Source organism: Hevea brasiliensis, chromosome 4 (genome assembly GCF_030052815.1).
Source record: "Hevea brasiliensis isolate MT/VB/25A 57/8 chromosome 4, ASM3005281v1, whole genome shotgun sequence".
Lineage (NCBI taxonomy): Eukaryota > Viridiplantae > Streptophyta > Magnoliopsida > Malpighiales > Euphorbiaceae > Hevea > Hevea brasiliensis.
Window position 1 is genome coordinate 40363542 of NC_079496.1, and position 24889 is coordinate 40388430.

The following is a 24889-nucleotide window of genomic DNA, read 5'->3' on the forward strand; positions in this document are numbered from 1 at the left end:
GAGTGAAGGCCTAGATGCGACTCACGTCAGGTTTGTGCGTAATAAACCCTATTTAAGCATTTTATCCTTGAAAATTTGATTTGGTACGCATTATGAGTTTAAGAACTTTTGTGTTGCCACTTTGTGATGAGATTGTAACTTTGGAAATTGATTTGATTTTAGTATGCAATATTTGAATAAAATGTTTGAAGTGGATTTTTGATTCACACTTAGTATGACAGTGCCTTATTATTCCTCCTCCATTTATGGGGTTGAGATTGATTATTTTTCTCCCTCTCTGGTTTACCAGTTGAGATTGTAGATTGGATGAGTACTTACTATCTAGCTAGCCACCTCCCTTATTGATTTCGATTAGTGAGGTTGTAGATTGCTTTGTCGTGGTGTACAACGCGGCATTGATCGAAAATTTTGTGTCATGACATAAGTTGTGTATGAATTGGCAACACTGTGTTTATTAAATTATTTGACCCAAAATTTTTCTATAATGAGCTTTGATAATTTGTGAAATGTAATTGTGCAACATTTAAATTGTGTTTTGTCAATGAATGATTTATTTAATGTATTTCAAATTCTTTATTGTGCACCATTGAGTATTTTTATACTCAGCGATAGCTTATTTTGCTGTCGCAGATAAGGGCAAGGAGAAAACAGCAGAGTGAGCTGCTACTGAGATTGTGAACTTCACTGATCCTTTTTGTACGGGTATTTATTTATACCCTTGTAATTATTTGATGTAAACATGGTAGTGTTCTATGCATCAATTGTAACACCCCTATGTTCGGTAGTGCGTTCTACTGCTGCAGTGAGCAGTGTCTGTTCGAACAGCTAGAATGCCTAGAACTATATTTAAATATTAGTGAGGAGACATAGAATAATAAAATACAAGAAAAGAAAAGACAAGAAAAAAAAGGAAAAATAATAGCAATGAAATGTAACCAAGTTAAACGAGCCGAGAACCATAGCGATCGGTGACCGCACTGGGAAGTTACGGCGTGGGCCGTTGACTAACCCTGGACTGCGGGGAACCCTGGAAAATATTTTTAGAACTTAAATAAACATCTATTGAAGTATAAATGTCATTAGAAATATCAAAGAAAAATTAAATAATTAGTATAAAGAAAAATGAAAAATTGAGAAAACGACAAAACTCGGTATTACTGAAAAATCGAGAATGCAACCCGAATAGGGGCATTGTGGTCATTTGACAGCCCGAGTTGCCTTTTGACCTAAATATCCATTAAAAATAAATGATATTACACTTTGAAAATGTCATGAAAATTAAAAGGAGATACATTATGTAAATAGTGAAAGTGTGGTGGCCAAATTGCAAAAATTGGAAACTTTAAATAAATAACCATTAAATTATTCCTAAGTGCTCCACTAACTCTTATCTTGAGCCACCTATATGAGTAATTGGAACAGATTGTTCCACTAACCATCTCATTTTCTTCAGGCTTTCATCCATGGCCGAAATGAAATCCTCCCAAATTCACCATGGCCGTTTCATGTATTAGCTCAAGTTCTCCATGATCAAGCCATTATTTCTTCAAGCTTCCTTCATGAAAAATGATCCTTACACCATGGGCAACCTATAGGCAGAAAAAAGGAGAGGAAATTTCAAGGATTTGTCAAGCTCAAGTTGAGGTTAGTGCTTAATCTTTCCATTTTCCTTCAATAATCCTTGTGTTGAGCTTTGGGTAAGTGGAATTGCTAAGAAAAATTGAGGAAATGATGAGTATTGGTGAACCTTAATTTTGGCAGCCATGGAAATGCAGGGTTAGTGACTTATTCTTATATGTATTAGATGGAAATTAAGGTTGATTAACTCAAATAAAAGTTGTAGTAGGTTAATGTTTAAGTATGTGCTTGTTAGTGCTTAAATTAAGGGTTTGAAATGGGACCTTGATGCTTTGGCAAACTGCCATGTTTGGCAGCCTATAATATCATGAATTTGTGTGTGAATATGAAGTTTATTAATGAGATATGATAGTGTTAAATTGTGGGCAGCATTTGTAAGTGATATTGAAGTATGAGTATATTGAAGTGTATGTGTAATATTGATATTGAGATATGTTGAATTTTGGTGGAAGTGAATGTTAAGCTTGAATGGTGAATTGTGTGCATTGAGCACTTGAGTTTTCTGCCCAATATGCTTGCTGGAATTGTGTACAATATATATATGGAAGTGCCATTGATTGAATATTGAAGTAATGAGGAGGAGAAAGAATATCAAATTGGAAGTGTAAGTATTTTTGTGCAGGTTGTATATTGATGGCAGTACTTAAATTAGGTCATAAGTGCCAAACTGTGAACCCAATTGGTATGAGGCCAATGGATGGTGAAACTAGACACCAAATAGGCCAACTTTCATGTAGAAATGTCATCTAAATTCTTCCTAGAAGGTGACTTGAAAAATGACCAAATTCGGATTAGTGACTTGAAAACCTGAAAACTGACCATTTGAGCAGTAGTTAATATTTTGGTCATAACTCACTCAAAACAAGTCCAATTGACCTAAAAGTTTTACCATGAATAGTTTAGACATATATCTACAATTCTTATGAAGATACCAACACCCAGAAATGACCATAAGCAAGTCAAATAGCTTGCACAAGTTTGGGTGACAAAACTGGCCGAACCAAAAGTGACCTAAAAATGGCCTAAAGTTACCATTTTGGTACATTCTGTCCAGCATTGGTAAATTGACCATAACTTGGTCTACACAACTCAGAATGACCTGAAATTTTATCCCGCATGCAATAAGACATAGACCTATAAGTTTGTAGTTTGGACCAAAACTCGAAAACCGAGGGAACTAGGTCATCCGGCTAGGTCAAATTAGTATACCGAAATCCAGCAAATTGCAATAAAATGCAATATACTTGAAAATGAATTTGGTAACATGTACCAACACTAAAAGGCTATTAAATGTGACATATTGCTAACATTAGAATTGACTCACTTAGAGTGCATCAAGGGTCAATATTATAGGTTGACTAATGAAATGAATTGAAGGGAATAATACCAAGAAAATTTAAATATTGAATTTTATTGTTAGAAACAAATTTATTAAGTACTGAAACACTTTAAATTGTGTGTTTCAGATGAAAAAGATATTGAGAAGCATAAGGAACATTGAGTCAGGGCCAAGAGGCATATATCAGAGGTTTGTGCACAATAGTTATTTCTTTTGAACTTTTCAATTGAAATAAATTATGATTATTTGTATGTTATTGCTTTAAATTGTGTTTGTGCACAATAATTTTGACTTCTCATTTTCTACTTAAAAATTTAATCGAATATTATAGTTTTAAATTGTGTCCGTGCACAATACTTTTATATTTACTGCTTTTACTAGCAAATTTATTTGGAGAAATGAGTTATGAATAATTTTTTATTGTTTTGGTTTTGGGACTATTATTTGGAAATTATTGTGTTGCCAACTTTGCAAATGGAAATTTTGAGATAAAATGTGATTTGTGATTTATATGAAATATTGTGATTTGAAATTGTTTTGATTCACACTTGGCATGACAATGTTACTATGTTCCTCCTCCATTTATAGGGTGAGTGTGATTATTTTCCTCCCTCTTTGACTTATCAGTCTGTGGTGAGTATGATTATGTTCCTCCCTCTTTGACTTGTCAGTCTGAGGTGAGTGTGGATGAGTGCTCATTATTTAGCTAGCTTCCTCCCTCATTGATTTTGATTATTGGGGTTAGTGCGTCTTGTCGTGGTGTACAACACGGCATGTGCGAAAAAATTGTGTCATGGCGTGTTATTGATTGGCAATATAGTATTATTCAGTTATTTGATCAAATGGTGTTATTGATTGGTAAAACTGTATTATTCAGTTTTTTGATCAAATGGTGTTATTGATTGGCAAAACTGTGTTATTCAATTGTTTGATCAAATTTGTGTTATATGAACTTTATAAATTGTGAAATGGAATTGTGAATTATTTGATTTGTGAATTGTCAATAAAAGATTTATATATCGCATTTCAAATTGTTATTGTGCACCACTGAGTAAATTTTACTCAGCGATAGCTTTTCATTGCTATCGCAGGTAGACAGATTGATAGAGCAGCAGACTAGGCTGCTAATGCTATATTGAGAGTTCATCGGGTATATTGAGTATACTATATTTTTGCATTTTGTATTGTAATGTATTTTCACTGTATGTATATACTGTTCTTGGTTTTGAGCAGTTGTAAATTAAAATTGTACATTAAAATTGTAAACTAAATTTCTAAATTATTTTGGCTTGTAAATATTGTGATATATTTCTTTTATCTCGGTTTTTGGAAACACTGGGAAATTGGTTGTTGAAATGTGTTGATAATGTTTGAGAAATTTATTGTGTTGAACAAATTGTTGGAGTTTGGGATTGAAGAATTATATATTTGAAGTGCTTTTTATAGGTTTTTGAAGAACTGTTTTATTCACAATATAGATGGCATTCTGCCAAAATTTTTATATAAATTATTAATACTTCAAATGTATTATTTGGTTTCACTTCAGTTAAAATAATTTTTAACACCTGTTAATAGTGCTCACCACTGTAAAAAGAAGTAAGAAAAGTTTTAAAATCCCTTGAAGTGTATTTAATGGGTTACCAGTAGACGAAGTTGGTAATTCATTAGGTATACTACGGGATCATGTTATGCCTTACGGAGGGGTAGGGTGTGACATCAATGTAAAGTTGAGCAGTTGTATAATAAATTGTAATAATATTATTTTTGTATTTTATATCTGTAAATTAAACTTGTGAATGTATGTCACACCCTACCCCTCTGTAAGGCATAACATGATCCCGTAGTATACCTAATGAATTACCAACTCCGTCTACTGATAACCCATTAAATACACTACAAGGGATTTTAAAAACTTTTCTTACTTCTTTTACAGTGGTGAGCACTATTTACAAGTGTTAAAAACCTTTTTTAACTGAAGTGATAGAACTGACACATTTGACTTATTTGGAATTTTCTAAAAATTTTGGCAGAGTGCCATTTGTAATTTGGATAAAACAGTTCTTCAGAAAACCTGTAAAAAGCACTTCAATATATTTTCCAAATCTCAAATCCAACATTTTTCTCAACACAACATATTTCTCAACTCAAATCTGCAGTGATTTTTCAAAGACTGAGATAAAAGAAATATAATACAATTTTTACAAGCCAAAATAACTCATAATTATTTTACAACTTCAATGTACAATTTTTATTTACAACTACTCAAAACCAACAACAATATGTACATACAGTGAACATACATTGCATTACAAAATACAAAATATTGGTATACTCATTACACCCGGTAGTTTCTCGCTGGAGGTACTAGCAGCCTAGTCTGCTGCACTGTCTGTCTGTCTACTTGCGATAGCAATAAAAAGCTATCGCTGAGACAATGTCTCAGTGGTGCACAACATTAACTAAATACAAATTTAAATCACAATTCATAATTCAAATAAATAGTGGATACTTAAAAACCATAGTTAAATTCAAGATAATACTGTCATAAGGAATTTAACACAATATCACAATAAATCTCAATAATCAAAACATAGTTAAATTCGAAAGATAATAAATGTCAGTAAGAATTTAAACTTCATTTCACAAATTATCAAATCGCATAACAACACAATTTAGTCGAATAAGTTAAGAATACAGTGTTGCCAATTCATTCACAACTTAAGCCATGACACAAATTTCTTATCAATGCCGCGTTGTACACCACGACAAAGCAATCACAACCCCACTAATCGAAATCAATGAGGAAGGGAGCTAGCTATATAATGAGTACTCATCCGATCACCTCAACTGGTAAACCAGAGAGGGAGAAAAATAAACGATCACGACTCCATAAATGGAGAAGGAAAATAAACGATCACAACCCCATAAATGGAGAAGGAATGACATGATATTGTCATGCTAAGTGTGAACATAAAATCAATTCCAAACATTTTATTCAAATGATTCGTGAGAATCCAATAAATTTCCAAAGTTATAATTTCATTCTCAAAATGGCAACACAATTCATAATTATCTTTAATTTCCACAAAAACCATTTATAGTGCTTTTCAATCAATAGTATCCATCAAATCATTTACAATGCTTTTCAAGTAATAAATATCCATTCAAATACATTTCCACAATTTAAAACAATAATGTACAAATAGTCATAATTCATTTCAATTGAAAAATTCAAAAGAAATACTATTGTGCACAAACACAATTTAAATCAATAACATACAATTAATCATATGAAATCTTATTCAAAGTAAAATCGGTTGAAAACTAGTTGTGCACAAACCTCTGATAATTCTCTCCTGGTCTGGACTCAGTGTTTCCTTCCCTTTTTCCTGAGTCTTTGGTAACTGAGAAACACAATTTGAAGTGTTTCAGTACTAAATTAAATTGTCTCTAACGATAACGTTCGATAATTAATTCACTGAAGGCTATTATTTGCTCAATCACCTAATATACCGACCCTCGATGCGTTTTAGGTAAATTAGGTTTTAGTGTCATTAATATGTCACATTCGATAGGGTTTTAGGGTTGGTACGTTTTACCAAACTCATTTCCTTGTTTAGTGCATTTTAATGCAACTTGCTGGATTCCGGGATACTAGTTTGACCTAGCCGGACGACCTAGTTCCCTCAGTTTTCGGGTTTTGGTCGAAACTACAAACTTGTAGATCTATGTCTTATGGAACGCGGGGCAAAATTTTAGGTCAATCCGAGTTAAGTAGACCAAGTTATGGTCATTATACTATTGCTGGTCAAATGGCATCAAATTAGGTCAATTTTAGGTCAATTTGGTCAACTTTGGTTCGGCCAGTTTTTGGACCCAAACTTGTGAAAGCTGTTTGACTTGCTTATGGTCATTTCTGGGCTTTGGTGTCTTCATAAGACTTGTAGGTATGGGTCTTAACTATTCATGGTTAAAATTTCAGGTTAATTGGACCTGTTTTGAGTGAGTTATGGCCTAAAAACTAACTGCTGCCCAATTGGTCAGTTTTCAGGTTTCAATTACACTTAATCCGAATTGGTCATTTTTCATGTCACCTTGCAAGCAGAATTTTGGTGTGCTTTCTCAATGAAAGTTGGCACATTTTGTGCCTAGTTTCACCTCCAATTGGTCTCATACCAATTGAAGTTACACATTTAAAGTTATAGGCTAAAATGCATACTGCCCTTAATTACCTTGCTTAAACATACCTCAATTACACACTTACATTACTATATGTCCACTTCCCTTACCAATTCTGTTTTTGTTCATTACCAAAACCATATTCCACTTTACATTAACATCACTTTGGGCAGATTACAAACATCCTTAATACACCAATTAAAACTCACATTTACAAAGTCTAAGTACAATCACATATACACCTAACATTACAAATTCTTACATACACTTTACACAATCACTCTATATACATATCCATCAATCCTCAATGTCAATATTCTGCCAATACCTTCATGAACACATACATTTATCCAAGAGTTCCAAGGCTGCCGAAAATGTTCCTCAATACCAAAGTATCATACAATTCATCAATTTCCATCCCAAGTGCAAAATTCACCATATACATATGGAATAATTTACTAGGACATTAAATCACCATAACCAACATAATTTCTCATCAAATATATGCACAAATATTTCATCAAATACATAACTCCATGGCTGTCAAAAATGGACATCTCAATAACTCTTCAAACTTGAAAATTTTCTTCACAAAACCAACACCCATAACATAAACACAAAGTTTAACAAAGCAATCTTCCAAAATACAAACTTACCTTATGGTTGGAACTTGCCAAACCTTGATTAAACTTCTTGATTTTGGTATCAAGCTCTTCCTTATGATGTGTAGACAATCTTTAATGAAGCTATCTAAGTGATTGGTGTTGAAATGGAGGAGTGCATGAAGCTTGAAGAGAAACGGCCATGGAGGTTTTGGGAGCTTTTCCTTCACGGCAATGGAGGTTTCTAATGTTGAAGATGATATTTTAGTGGAGCAATCTGCCCACTTATGCTTATTTTTAATTCATTTTATAATTCTTAGTGGTCCACCTACTTACTTTAAATCATATAATATGTTTAATTTCCACTTATTCCACATTAAACTCTTAATTTTTGTTATTTACTTTAGGTACCACCAAATTAATTTTTCATTTTATTTTCTAAGTGTAATATTATTTGTTTTTAATGGACATTTAGGTCAAAAGACAATTCGGGATGTCAAATGACCATAATGCCCCTGTTCGGGTTGCATTCCCGATTTTTTGGTAACACTGGTTTTGTCTGTTTTTCGATTTCTCACTTTTCTTTGTACTAATTATTTAATTTTTCTTTGATCTTTCTAATGAGATTTATTCTTCAATAAGGGTCTATTTAAGTCCTAAAAATATTTTCCAGGGTTCCCCGCAGTCCAGGGCTAGTCAACGGTCCACGCCGTGACTTCCTGGTGCGGTCACCCATCGCTAGGGTTCTCGGCTCACTTAACTTGGTTACATTTCTTTGCTATTATTTTTTCTTTGTTTTTCTTGTATTTTCTTTTCTTGTATCTCATTATTTTATGTCTTCTCACTCATATCGAAGTGTAGTTCTAGGCATCCTAGCTGTCCGGATAACACTGGCCACCGGAACAGTAGAACGCACTACCGAACATAGGGGTGTTACAATGTAAATTAGCTTTATTGAATGAAATGATAAAATGTTTGGAGATGATAAACTTGGATTAAATTGTGGAATTATTTTGAAGTGGAATTGACATGAGTTATGTTGAATTGAGATTATTTGGAGATTAGGAGTTGTGGAAAAATTTATTGGAAGTGTTTTTACAGGTTTTTGAAAAACTGTTTTCTCCAAATACAGAGGCACTCTGCCAAAATTTTTATAAAATTTGTGGAAGAATAAAATGGACAAAAATTTTTACTAATTTTGAGACTTCAATTAAATGTTTTTACTTCCTACCAAAATGCTCATCACTTCCAAAATGTAAGAAAATGGTTTTAAAATCTCTTCTAGTGTACTTAATGAATTATCAGTAGGTGAAGTTCGGTAGTTCATTAGGTATTCTACGGGATCATGTTATGCCTTACAGAGGGGTAAGGTGTGACAATTTTAATTTCTGGCATTTTATTTTCCTCCCCTCAACCTCTAGTTCCTTGATCCAAGTTGATTTTAATTTCTAGCATTTTAATTTACAGCTATCAACCGCTAGTTCTTTGATTCAAGTTGATTTTAATTTCTAGCATTTTAATTTTCTGCTGTCAATCTCTGGTTCCTTGATCCAAGTTGATTTTAAGTTTCAGCATTTTAATGTCCAGCAATCAACCTCTGGTTCCTTGATCCAAGTTGATTTTAATTTCTAGCATTTTAATTTCTAGCTATCAACCTCTGGTTCCTTGATCCAAGTTGATTTTAATTTCTAGCATTTTAATTTCCTATTATCAACCTCTGGTTCCTTGATCGAAGTTGATTTTAATTTCTAGCATTTTATTTTCCTGCTATCAACCTCTGGTTCCTTGATCCAAGTTGATTTTAATTTCTAGCATTTTAATTTCATATCATTAACCTCTGGCTCCTTGATCCAAGTTGATTTTAATTTCTAGCATTTTAATTTCCTATCATCAACCTGTGGTTCCATGATCCAAGTTAATTTTAATTTCTAGCATTTCCTGCTATCAACCTCTGGTTCCTTGACCCAAGTTGATTTTAATTTCTAGCATTTTAATTTCATGCTATAAACCTCTAGTTCCTTGATCCAAGTTGATTTTTATTTCTAGCATTTTAATTTTCTATCATCAACCTCTGGTTCCTTGATCCAAGTTGATTTTAATTTCTAGCATTTTAATTTCCAGCTATTAACCTCTGGTTCCTTGATCCAAGTTGATTTTAATTTCTAGCATTTTAATTTCCTGCTATTAACCTCTGGTTCCTTGATCCAAGTTGATTTTAAGTTTCAACATTTTAATGTCCAACAATCAACCTCTGGTTCCTTGATCCAAGTTGATTTTAATTTCTAGCATTTTAATTTCCTGCTATCAACCTCTGATTCCTTGATCTAAGTTGATTTTAAGTTTCAGCATTTTAATTTCTAGTTATCAACCTCTGGTTCCTTGATCCAAGTTGATTTTGATTTCTAGCATTTTAATTTCCTGTCATCAACCCCCGGTTCCCTTATCCAAGTTGATTTTAATTTCTAGCATTTTAATTTCTTGCCCTCAACCTCTGGTTCCTAGATCTAAGTTGAATTTGATCCTCAACCTCTAATTTTCAATACCCCAACTGCCCTAAATATGGCTCTAGATCTTTACATAATTCCTATACGAGAGAATTTCATTCCCTTCAATAGAAATTATTTAAAGAGAGGCAGCTGTCGACACCATATTTTGGCCGACCTCCGAAGTCAAGGGACTTTTTAATCGACTTTATAAGCTGCTCTCAGGCAATGTCTTTCGATCACAAATGACTTTTCCAAACTCATCGATTGCTCAACCACGGAATGAATCGATCCCACACTCAGTTAATTGTTTTTCGATCTCTTATCAGATGGATTCGAACCAATGTCGGGTCTCCGTACCATCCAGTCTTGCCCCTGATCTCTCTTTACAAATATTGTGGAAATTCATTTAACTAATGCTAGAATCCGGCTTCTCACTTGAATGTCCTAGATATTTCTTAAAATAAAGTTAAGGTTTCTGTTCGGTCTATTGACAATCCCGATCTTAAGAATTCAAATCAAGCCTTTCCAATGTTCTAAAGATTTACCCGGTGTTTGGTCATGGCTAAGTCCGGTCTCAGGCTTATAATTATTTTTTGATCTCTTATACTTAGGCTAATGGTGGATTTCAGGTTTGATGCCCAATACTTTCAAACAATTAAGTACTCATACGATTTGGACGCTTTCCGATCTCATCAAGAATTTGAACAGAAAAAGGACTTCAATTCATTTCAAAATAAAATTTACAATTCATTTGGCTGGAGGGTCTCCCCCAGCCTGTTCTCCAGGTACATCATCATTTCTCTCATTCTCTCTCTCTCTCTCTCGCTCCTTGTCGCTCTTATCTTCAGCCTCTGGGGCGAGCTCACTCATCCAGGAGAAGTCCTCTTCAGGATACCGCTTCCTCAGCTCAGCTAGAAGGTCATTATGTGCATTCACATAAGCCCTGGCCTCCTTTGTAGTGCTCTCCTCTTCCTTAGCTTGGAGCTCCTCATCCTTAGCTTGGAGCTCTTCCTCCTTTGCCTGAAGGTCTTCAGCATAATGAGCGAGATAGGCAAACCGAACAGCTCGGGAGTCTTCAAGTTCTCGCTCCACCTCCGCTATCCTCTCCTCATAATGCTTCATCCAATCTTCCATTCTAGCGATTTAGTCATTAGCAGAGGAGAGCTAAGCTTGTGCAGATGAGGCGTCTTGGACCGCCTTAAGGATCTCCTTCTTTAAGGAGTGGGCTTTCTCTCTGAGTACGTGCTGGTTTATAATGGCCTCTAAGCCTAAGCTCATTGTCTAAGCTAAGATATCATCCATGCTTTCCTCTGCCAACCAGTTTCGATCTTCTTGGAGGCAGATAGCAGCTCCCATGACTTTGGCCAGGTCGAGATTCCCCCTTGTAGAGCAGTTCCTTTCCAGCTATTGGATCAGAAGTTAAGCACCCTAGGAAAGTGTCCTAACCGTAGGACCCAAGGATTCCCCTTCCACATTGGAAGAGAACGGAGGAGGCGGGGGAGGCGGAAGCTCGGTTTGCTGAGGAGCAAGAGCGACGACCTCTACCTCAGGGATCGGTTGCTCCTGAGATTGGGGAAGAGAGCTCGGCACCTCTACTAATTCATGACGAAGGGTCTGCGCATCAGCAACGGTGGCCCCTTCATCGCCCGCACTTTTCTGGAGACCTCCCTCTTTCACTTGCGGCTCTCTTTGGAAGCATCGCCGCCCGCCATACCTGCACAAAGAGGAAGTCAGTGAGTTCACTAAGATTCAGAGACTAGAGATATGGGTAGTACCAGGGTCGAGGTCAGAGAGCTAAAGCTCATATTCTTCGTCAGTGATCAGCTGCATCATTAAATACTTTAGTTCGGCCATAACCGTATCAAAGCATGAGAATTTCTGGGTAGACGCCTGAGATTTTAAGGCAATCTTCTTCGGGATCGGAGCTACCAAGTGTTGCCAACTTTATGGGATACCCTCAAAGCCGTTCAGAATCTTGCTCCTCAATACAAAAAAGCGGTCCTTCCAATTCTTCAATGAAGAAGGGAGATCGATAAAGAGGGAGTAGTTCGGCTTAGCCTGAAAGAACCAGAACTCATCATCCTTCCTTCGGGCAAGCCTATGTAGCTCTGCAAAGACTTTAGCCATGGGTTCCAGTCCCTTAGCTCGGCAGAGGCCTTGGAAAGTTATTAGAGTCTACCAGAAGCTCGGATGCACTTGAGCTATCGAGACGTGGTGGAACTTTAGGACGACCTTGTAAAATTCATCCAAAGGAAAACAGAGCCCGGCCTTCAGCTGCTCTTCGTATACTATAATGAGATTGTAACACCTTGAACCTCCGAGTTATGAATAGTATCATTTTTGGTCTGTGGCTAGTACTATTTAAAGACACATTGAGGACCAAAAATAAATAGAAAATTAATTGAGATAGACATAATAAAAATTCAAGTGACCCAAAAAAATAAGAATTCACCGGGTATGACCCGATAAGGGGCATTTTGGTCAATTCACCTTAAGAGTTAACTTTTGACCGAAATATCAATTAAATTAAATGAAATTAATGAATTGAATTATGGGGTAAAAATTGAAGAAAAATTCAAGTAAAAATATGTAAGGGAAAATTTAAGAAATGAAAACTTAAACTTTCATTTTTATTATGACAAAATTAAAATGAAGGACTTATGAGCTTTTAATAATAAAATTTAATTATTTAATTAAAAGGAAAAATTAAGTGTAAATGTAAAGAAAAAAAAGGGGGAATAAAAATTTAAGTTTAATTATCCTTATGACACAATTAAAATTTATAATTTTAATAAACTAATTTTGGGGTTAAATATATATATATATATATATATATATATATATAAGACAAATGTCTTCTTCATTTTTATTTTTTCATAAGGTTCTACCGCCCGTGTAACACCCCTCACCCGACTACAGTGTAGCCGAGCAAAGTGTGCTACATTATGTGCCAGAGCACCCTATCATATCTTACTTTATTCCTTTCATATTTTGATCTCGTTATATTTTAATATTAATTATTTTTCGACGGAGAAACCAGCGGAGTTTCCCCTATTTTATTACCAGTTGACGTATTTCAATATTCACCTGTTTGAAATTCAACAATATTTCCAAAATAAAGTCTTATCCATGCTAATCATAATTATCTCATCAATCATTCTCATAATTTTCTCATATTTCAAATCTCATCCATACATTTCAATTTCATAATCAGTTCCATACATTTCCATTCATACTCAATTCATATGTAAACATTCTCAAATTCAATGAGCAAAATTTTCAAATTTCCTTAATTTACATAATTTACAAAATAATTACAAAATTTCATAATTTACATAATGTATAAACTAATTACATATGAAAGAGCTAATTTATTAATTTACATCACATTTATATTAATTACCTATTCCTAATCTACATTATAATGCAATATCTAGCATTTTATACAAAATACAAAATATGATCTATATGGGCCCTATCTACATGCATTGCTGAGGAGGTGATAACCTTGAACGCTCTGCAGATCAAAACTCCAAAATCTCTGTTTAGTATTCGCTAGGCTTTAACTTCAGTACCTGCGCGAGGAAACAATTCCATCGCGCTAAGCATTGCTGCTTAGTGGTGCAATAATATAACAAGGAAATAATACATAAATAAAGATAGAAACAAAACATAATTCAAATAATTAAGGTTTATTTATACTTCACATGCGGTTTCTAAAATTTAATATGGTTTATCCTAATTTAGTCTTTTTTGAAAGTGTTTGTTTCGCCAATGTACAGTAATAATGTATAAAGAAAAATGATCTAAAAATAATAAATATATGTTTATATTATCATGTAAGTCACATTTGCAATATTTATGTGTGTTATAATTTTTAACATTTTCTCAATACTTTCTAGGTTGTCTCAGATTATTTCATAATAAGTAAATTTTGATATCGGTCCAGTTCATTTCGATTTTTTTTAATAAATAACTATTCTAATTTATTTTAGGTCATCTTACTCATTTCTTTTATTTAATATCTAATATTTTTAATTGCTAATATTCTTAACTTATTTCAATAAATTTCACTGCCCAAGTAACCTATGACAGGCTGACTAAACTGGATAACCGGTCGTTGGCACTGGACACAGAACGTCATACCATGGGACGCAAAACGTCAACCACGTATGCAGTCAGTATGGCTAAAAAGCCATGATAACACATAATCAGGCATAAAAGCCATGAATGTTGGCATAAAGCCATGAATACGGGCACAAAGCCATGAATACGGGCACAAAGCCATGAATACAGGCATAAAGCCTTTCGCAGTACTGCTAAAACAATACCCTATTGGCATGCCAAACTATCCAATCTGACACACATGTCTAGGCAATACAAGGGCACATAATATCATTAAATGTTAATATATTGTGTTTTATGACTTCATTATTTCATGATAAATTTCAATTATAATTCATACATTCATTTGATCATTTATATGATTACAATTCACATCAATTATCCTTTTATACCATTGTACTCAAAATACTTCTCCTCTCTACAATAATGAGAACTAATGTCTCATTCATACATTAATATGGTTCATTTATTCATTCATTATGTTATTCATATTGATCACAATTCTAAACAATGGTTCACATTTACCATTGTATTCAAAACATTTTTCCTTTCTCATTTATACATTCAAGAATCTACTTATGTAATTATAAATTTTATATTTCAAGTTGAGTTACTAATATTTTATGAATTCCATTTGTGATGGGCATATAAGCCCTAGCTATCTATGCACATCAATTAGGTGACTTATTTTTTATGTTTCAAGTAATCCATGAATATTTCATGGATTTTAAATTTATGGCCTTAATTTCTTTTTTAAAAATTTTGACTAGGATGCATAGTCTACATTTGTCATACAATTCTAAGCATTTAAGCTTAGAATTGGTTCTAGGTTTTCATCTTAATTTACTAATCATTTTGATTACTATTCACCTTACTAGTTAACCAAAATGTTGACTTTTTCATACTTAGTGGATATATTAATTCTAATTACACCAAGATCCCACATTTTGAGTTTTACATTTGCTAGTATTAATTGCCAATTGCAATTTAAAGTCCCCTAGGTGCATCTCTAATTTCAAACTTTGAGTTTCAAGTTTTGGTGTCACTATTCACCTCATTAGTCAACAAAAATGTTGACTTTTGGATAGAAAATAGGTACATTGGTTTTAACACTCCCAATGCACCCCATTTTACATTTAAAACTTGTTGGAATTGATTACCATTACCATTTCTAAGCTTAACACAAGAGAGCAAAATTTCCAGTTTTTGAAGCTTAACTTTACTGTTCCATTAAGCACTGTTGCAGTGGGAATTTGAGGAAATGGTAAACATGAAAGTTGTTCCTTATTTTGTCTAGTTGAATTTCCTTTTTTTGAATCACTCCATTTGGAGTTTTGTAGCCCCAGATATGGTCCAAAAACCATAGCTGGCCAGATTGGAAAAACTGCAGAATTACCAAATTTACAGTATAATGAACAGTGACAGTGACTGCCATTTGGGTTAGGTTCTGGTCATAATTTGGGGTAGGTTTCCTCATGAATGTTGTTTGTCTATGTCTTAACTTATTGCTGTAAAAATATCAGGTCAATTGACCATATCTACAGTGAGTTATGGCCAAATGAACATTTACTGTTCATTTGGTCATTTCTGCAGGTGCTGGTTGTAGGGTATCCGGAATGAGGCCAACTTTTGGTCCACTTGCTTTGGTCTTTTGGGCATGGTTTCTTCAGAAAAATTGTGCCATTATAAGTCTAGTTTCATGTCCAATTGGCCAAACACCAATTGGACCTACACAGCCAAAGATATGGCAGTCCAAACAGGCTGGACTCACAGCCTCATTTCTGCTGTCTCTAGGCAGCACATCCATTTCAGTTTTCCATGCATTAGTTCACTCCAAATTATGATTAACTTGCCTCAAATGGTCACTAATTGACCATTAAAATGTCAATTAATCAATTCATAAGCCAAGTCCACACTTTACTCCCAAAACCCTAGCTCAAATTCATGGTTTACACAATTCACCTTAGTTAGCTACTAATTCATTATTCTTATATTCATATACTTTAAACATGATTTCTAGTTCACTCTAAGTTCATCAAAAACACTCATTCCTATTCCTTCATTAGAGCAGCCAAAATTCATGGTGGACATACACACAATTTTTATTCATTTAAGCTACAATTTCTTACTTAATTCAAGTCTCTTATCATGGAAATAAAGAGTTTAAGGTGTGTATATGCACTAACCTTTAAGTGGCACTTCTTGGACTTGTATTTTCCTTAGAATTTCTCCTCTTTGTGGCTGCCTAGAGCTTCCTTAGGGTGTGTGGATTAATTTTAGTGAAGATAACTTAGGGTTTTGAGGTGAGGTTTGAGAGATTTTTCAAGCTTGAAATTGAAGAAAATGGAGGGTTTTTTGGCATAGCTATGGTGCGGCTGGAATTGGGAAGGTGATGGATGTTTACTTTTTGTTTTCTTTGGTCTTTATTTATCTCTTTTATTGGTTAATGAATTGGTTGTTTAATTGTGATTGGTGGTGGTTTTTTAAATGACATCATCATATGTCATAATTTGCTTAATTTTTTATTTTTCTTTTCTTTTCTCTTCTACTCATTTTCAATTTAATTTTTGTAATATTTATTCATATTTTAGATCATAATAATTATTTACTCAACTGGATAAGTCGGCCAAAAATCACCTCTGAAGGCGAAATGACCAAAATGCCCTTCGTTTGGCTTAACGGGTCAAAATTGTCTGTACCGATTGAAAAATTTTTCTAAATATTTTCTTGGCATTCTAATGCCATAGGAACCTCAATGACCCTTCTCTGGAGTCTCAAAAATTATTTTATGAATTTTTCCCTGGGTCTAAGGCTCCTCATTGCGAGAACCGCAACTTCACTCTGGTTACCCATCGCTTGGGCACCGGCTCGTTTAACTTGGTTGTATTTTATTTCAAAAATTTTTCCTAAATTTTTCTTATTAATATTTGAGTTAATTATGGTTCTTGACTTTAGTTTAAATATTTTTCCAGACGTTCTAGCTGTCCGGACCGACACCGGTCACCGGAACAGTAGAATGTACGGAGTTGCTACCGAGAGGATGTTACAACCCGCTCCTCTCTCTTCCTCTCTCTCTCTTTTTTTCTCTTCTTCTTCCACTTCTTCCCCTCATTGATTTCCCCTCCCAAGTTTTAATTACCTTAAATTCCCTTCATAAATCCCATAACCCACTAAAAGAAAAGATCAAAGAGAACTTTGATTGAGGCATTGAAGCAAGTAGAGCAAAAGAAATTAGAAGAAAAATTGAAGTTGGAAAGAAATCACTTGAGGTAAGTTTCTTTTCATGTTAGATTAGTTGTATAAGACTTGAATAAAGTTAACTTATCATGAAATTTCATGAGAAATTGAAAGGAAACATGCATGGAACCTAAATTAGGGTTTTGGCCAACTTAGGAAAAATTAGGGTTTTGATGTATTTTAGTTAAATTGATGATAAATCAAAGTTAAATTGAGGTAGTATGCAAGATTGGGAGTAGTAAGATTTCATGGGATTACATAAATTGAATTATGGAAGATTAGGGTTCATGGGAAAATTGGGTTTTGGTGCTAGAGAGTGAAATTAGTGTGTGTAGTGTTAACTTATGATCATTTGAGGTTTATTTAGTTTGAATTGACATTGGGTTGATGAATGGAAGTAATAAAATGGTAGGATTAGGGAAAGTTGCAAATTTGGCATTTGAAAATTGTGGGTTTTGTGTTAAGAAGTGCCATTAATGTGTCAATGCTAAATTATAGTCATTTTGGGTGAATTGACATTGGTTAGAGGGAACAATTGAAGAAATGAAAAATTGAACTTAGGGCAGAATTTTGCACACTGAATTCAGTGTGTTAGGAAGCTCATAACTTGAGCTATATAACTCTAATTGGTATGAAACCAATTTTAAATGAAACTTAAGACATAGAGCTAGAATTTTCGTGAAGATGCCCTGCCCCAAAAAATGACCTTAAGCTATCCCAAATGAGCCTTGAAATGGAAGATAAAATTTTGGAACCTGCAGAATTTGACCATATGAACAGTAAATTTTGCATGGCTATAGCTCTCTCTAGAAAACTCCAATTTAGGTGATTCTTGAAGCGATGGAAACCTAAGACATAGTAGAACATTTCATATGAAGAACTTGAGGCCAAATTATGGACTTAACCCAATCAAATTGCTGAGCAAAGTTGAATTACCTAATCTGCAAAAATCTGGAAATTTACAGATTTATCATATGAAAAGTAAACTTTGCATGGCTATAATTCTCTCTAGAAAACTTTGATTTAGGTGATTCTTGAACCAATGGAAACCTAAGAGACATAGTAGAACATTTCTCATGAAGAACATTAGACCAAATTATGGACTTAACTTAATCAAATAACTGAACGAAGTTGGATCGATAAATCTGCCAGAATTGAATCTGCAGGATGAACAGTGACGTGAACAGTAACTGTGTTTTGGTCATAACTTGAGCTAGACAGCTCCGAATTAGGCAATTCAAAAAGTAAAATAATGTTAAGACCTAAACGAACAATTTTCATGAAGAACACCTCACCAAATTATGATCAAAACTAGGTAAAAAAGGGGTTCAAATATTGGGGCACCAAGCTGTCCCAAAACCAAAATATTCTAAAATTTTCAAAGCTAACTTGGGATGCATTAGACATGCATGTAATGAGTTCTTTGAAGGAACGGAAGCATGAAAAACACAAGTTTATACCATTGAATTCAAAAATTTTCACCTAGGGTCACATGCACCATGCAAGATTTATTTTTATCTATTTGATTTCAATGATAAACAACATATTAAAACTCTTTTAATATGTTTTTGGATCTGTATTTGCCATTTAAGATTTTAAAATTAATCAGATTAATTTTAGAACCCTAGATTAAATCAAGAACGATTACACTAACCTCTTGATGTACTACAGCGTGTCTGCGCCTTTGAGATTCGTCTTCAGGACACCAGATGTTGTTCCTCTAGCTTGTCCACACCAAGAACACCTATGGCAGCCCTTTAACAGCTTCTAAAGCCTTTTCTATTAATTAGAAATTCAAGTTCTGCCTTTTAAGAGATTAGAGATGTAAACAGGACACTAGAAACAATTTCTTGTGTTCTTAATTCAAGAGATTGATTGCTAATCTCTTTGAATTGATGAGAGATGAAGAAGAATAAAGGAAGGGCTGCAAAATGGCATGACCAAGGAGTGTGGCTGCTGGTTGTATTTTGTTTTCTCATAACAACACTTAAATAGCTAGGTTAACACATTAAACCCTTGCCACATGTCACCCTTTGATTAGCTCTAGGTTTAAGTGACCCAATCACATTGTGCCAAGTGTCAAACCTATATTTAATATTGATTTTAATCATCATACATGATTAAAAAACATTTGGTAAGCTTATGTGTTATGCCATGTGTCACCATCTCATGGTGCCACGTGTCACAGTGCAAAATGACCAAAATGCCCCTGTGTCTTAATTTTGAGCTCTCAACCCAAAATAATTATTTTTCTTCTTCTAATTAATTTATATCAAATATAAATTAATTAATTAATCTCTATTAATTAATTTCTCATTAATTAAATTCATATTTAAACACTTTAAATATAAATTTAATTTATACTACACATCCAATAATCTAGATTTGGTTTCAAGTCATGCTAGGGACTTTGCAATTTAATTACAAACCAAACCTATTTAATTAATCAATTAAACTCTTTAATTAATTAATTAAATCATATTTAATTAGGTGATAACTTGTGTATGTGTGTGACTTACTAGGCTCATCACTAATTGGCAATGAGACATGATATCAACTCTTAATATCATCAGAACTCTTTCTTACCATAAATGATTTCTCTAAATCATTTTATGAACCTCATAGACCATGGTTAACACCTAGCATAGCATGCCATGGCCACCCAATTAGTAATAAGGTTTACCTTAAATGAACCTATAATCATATGTTACCATGCACTAGAATCTCTCTGTTACAAAATCCCAACTTAAGCTGGAGTCATGGTTTATGTCAAACTCCATTTGCTTTGAATATTATGTTCTCTTTTAATTCCAGTTCTTGACTAAAAAGATTTTCTCATCAGAAACTCTTTTCTGAATAAATCTATATGTCCTGGCCAGGAACTTGAAACATCAAGAACAATTAAATGAACATAGGATTTTATCTCTATTTACTTAGAGGAACAGATTCCATCTTGATCAACACCTACCTCCATATATAACTAGTAGGAGCCAACACATGCCCATATACCCATATATAGTACAAGTATGAAAGCAGTATCAAACTCAAACTACCTATGTACAAGATAACTGTGCTATCTCAGGTCTAAAGATTATATGCACTGATATGATTTATGACAAAACATTGATAAGAGTAAACTCCATGTGCTTGTCATAAGTGTCACTGGTTCGGCCTACTTATCATTTATAAGTGCCTATCATGTTTGTTATATGGCATGAGACTCACCATTCCATCTTATTTATATCTCATATAAATAACTTGGGAACAAACATGAATACAATCTTTCTGGATAAGTCATGTCCTTATTATGAAGTATCCTCGATTGTGAACCTATTTATGATACTTCGTGCTAGAAATATTGTCACTCATATTCTTAACAACTTAAGAATAATATTTCTAACAAAATATCAATGGACCATTTCTATTACACATAAATATATTATGTAAACGGAAAAGTGAAAATGCCTTTTTAATTAATAAAAATATGTACAAGATACATACTAGATGATATGCTCTAGAGCATACTACTAACAATCTCCCACTAGCACTAGAGCCATTCATTACAATATCTTAGACCCATCTTCTCAAGATGTCAGTCTAACTGAGTCTGTGACATAGGCTTAGTGAATGGATCAGCTGGATTTTCAGCTGATGCTATTTTCTGCATGGCTACATCGCCTCGCCCAACTATATCTTTGATAATGTGGTAGTGCCTTTCTATGTGTTTGGATTTTGGGTGAGACCTTAGTTCCTTAGCCTGTATGACTGCTCCATTATTGTCAGTGTAGTGGAACTGCTGACTCAATGGAAGGAACTACTGTAAGTTCTGTCACGAACTTCTTTATCCAAACAGCTTCCTTTGCAGCATCTGATGCAACAATATACTCAGCCTCAGTAGTGGAATCTGCAGTCATGCCCTGTTTGGAACTCTTCCAACTGACTGCATCTCCATTAAAAATGAACACATATCCAGAGGTAGACTTTCTATCATCGATATCTGATTGGAAATCAGAATCAGTATAACCATCCAATTGCAAGTCTCCACCTCCATAAATCAAGAATAAATCCTTAGTTCTTCTCAAGTACTTAAGGATATTCTTGACAGCTATCCAGTGTTCCAAACCTAGATTGGATTGATACCTGCTAGTCAAACTAACAGCATATGCGATATCCGGCCTAGTACACAACATTGCATACATTAAACTTCCTATAGCCGAAGCATATGGAATCCTGGCCATCTTATCTCTTTCTTCAGGTGTCTTTGGAGACATCTCTTTAGAAAGATGGATACCATGTCTCACTGGTAACAATCCTCTCTTGGAATCAAGCATGTTAAACCTCTTTAACACCTTTTCCAAGTATAGACTTTAGGATAAACCAATTATTCTTTTCACTCTATCTCTATAGATGCGAATCCCAAGAATATAGGTTGCCACCCCTAAGTCTTTCATGGAGAATGTATTTGACAACCATACCTTTATAGTCGTCAACATACCTGTGTCATTACCCATCAACAGTATGTCATCCACATATAAGACAAGGAAAGTGATAGCACTGTCACTAACCTTCTTATATACACATGGCTCATCCTCATTTTTGATAAAACCAAAGGATTTAATAGCTTCATCAAAATGGATGTTCCAACTCCTAGAAGCTTATTTCAACCCATAAATGGATCGCTTTAGCTTGCATACCTTGGAACCATCTTGGGATTCAAATCCCCTAGGTTGTTCCATGAAAATGTTTTCTTCAATGTATCCATTGAGAAAAGCTGTTTTGACATCCATCTGCCAAATCTCATAATCATAGTATGCAACTATTGCTAATAAAATCCTAATTGATTTAAGCATGGCAACAGGCGAGAAAGTCTCCTCATAGTCGATTCCTTGCCTTTGGCGAAACCCTTTCGCTACTAGCCTTGCCTTATAGGTCTTTACCTTTCCATCAGAACCAATTTTCTTCTTGAAAACCCATTTATTCCCTATAGGTATAATACCTTCAGGTGGGTCAACAAGATCCCAAACTTGATTCTTATACATGGAATCAATCTCGGATTTCATAGCTTCAATCCATTTTGAAGAGTCTATATCTGATATAGCTTCTTCTTAGGTAAGTGGATCATCTCCATGATCTACTTCTTCATGAGTAGACAACTCTTGTTCTTCTTCATGAAGAAAACCATATCTCATTGATGGGTGAGATACCCTGGTTGTTCTACGAGGAACAGCTGTAGATGTTTCATCAATGGGTATTGGTTGACTAGATGGATCTATATCCATCTGATCTGTTGGTTGGTCAGAATTCTCCAATTCCAACTCTATATGCCTTCCTTTGCCTCCTTTCTTGAACAAACTGTTGTTCAAGAAATGTGGCATCTCTACTTATCACAACCTTTTGTGAAGTAGGCAAATAAAAATAATATCCAAAACTATCTTTTGGATATCCAACAAATCGACCTTTTTCTGATCTGGTCTCCAATTTATCAGTGTTCAGCTTTTTGATATAAGCTGGACAACCCCAAATCTTAACATGCTTAAGACTTGGTTTTCTTCCATGCCATATCTCATAAGGTGTGGAAGAAATTGATTTTGATGGAATCCTATTCAGAATATACAAAGCTGATTCTAATGCAAATCCCTAAAAGAAGATTGGCATATCAGTATAGCTTATCATACTACGTACCATATCCAATAGGGTACGATTTCTCCTTTTAGATACACCATTCAACTGTGGCGTTCTTGGAGGAGTCAGCTGAGAAACAATGCCATGCTCTCTTAAGTATTCATCAAATTCAGTACTCAAATATTCACCTCCACGATCTGATCGAAGATCTTTAATACTCTTTCTTGTTTGATTTTCTACTTCAGATTTAAATTCTTTGAACTTTTCAAAAGATTCATGTTTGTATTTCATCAAATACAAATACCCAAACCTTGATTTATCATTTGTAAAGGTAATAAAATAATGAAAACCCCCTCTAGCCATTTCTTTAAATGGACCACATACATCACTATGTATTAGCTCCAAAATATTTTCAGCTCTTAGCCCTTGTCCAACAAAGGGTGATCTAGTCATTTTGCCCTGAAGGCAAGATTCACAAGTTGGAGTAGGCTCAGAGCCCAATGAGGATAGAATTTCCATTTTCTCCAAATTTGCAATCCTATCTTCTGCAACATGACATAACCTTAAGTGCCAAATATATTTTGAACTTGAGTTGGTTTTCACCATGGCATTGTATTCATTTAGATTGCTATACTCTGGCCAGTGGAAACACTTTCTTACTGGCAATGGAAACACTTTCCTATTGGCAATGGAAACACTTTCCTTTGCCTCCATCAGCTTTAGTTTTCCTTTTCTATTTAGCTATTTTCTTGGAAGGACCAGGAATCTGAGGTTTCTTTTTCTTATTGCCATTCTTCTTGTTGGACTTTCCAGCAGAAGAAGATGCAACCAAAGCTACCTCTTTTCCTTTATTACCTGGCATATTGTTTTGGGCAATAACCAGCATGTTAAGTAAACCAGCTAAGGTGCATTCCTGTTTAGTCATATGGAAATTTGTCACAAAATTCCCAAAAGACTCAGGAAGGGACTGAAGGATCAAATCCGTTTGTAGTTGGAAATCCATGTTGAAGTCAAGATGTTCCAACTGCTCAATCAGCTGAATCATCTTGTGGACATGATCCCCAACATTCTGTCCCTTAGACATCCTCATACGGAATAGCTGTCTAGATATCTCATACCTAGCATTCCTGCTGTGCTCACCATACAACTCTTGTAGGTGAAGGAGGATCTCACTCGCACTCTGCATGTTCTCATGTTGCTTCTGTAACTCATTACTCATGGAAGCAAGCATGTAACACTTAGCTCTCATATCATGCTCCTTCCACTTGTCCAAAGTTTCATGTTCCTCTTGTGTGGCCTCTGGAGGTAAGGGACCAGGAACATTTGAATCTAGAACATATCCTATATGTTCAAGGTTCAGGAAAAGTTTCAAATTTCTTAGCCAATCAGACAGATTAGGTCCTGTCAACCTATTGTGATCAAGTATGCTTGCAAGGATATTGGATGGTGGTGGTTGTTTTGTGCTCATTTTTTATCAAAAAATTAAGTGCAGAAAATAACCAGATTAATTAGTAAATGTATCATGTAATTAACCAAAATGATTATGGTCTTTTAATCAAATTGGTCCTCCCACTAACTTAGCGAATCCTACACTTCCAAAGTAGAAAATGGAAATCCTAGTTGGATGGATTTCTAGTGGGTGATTGAATTCTTATAATTCT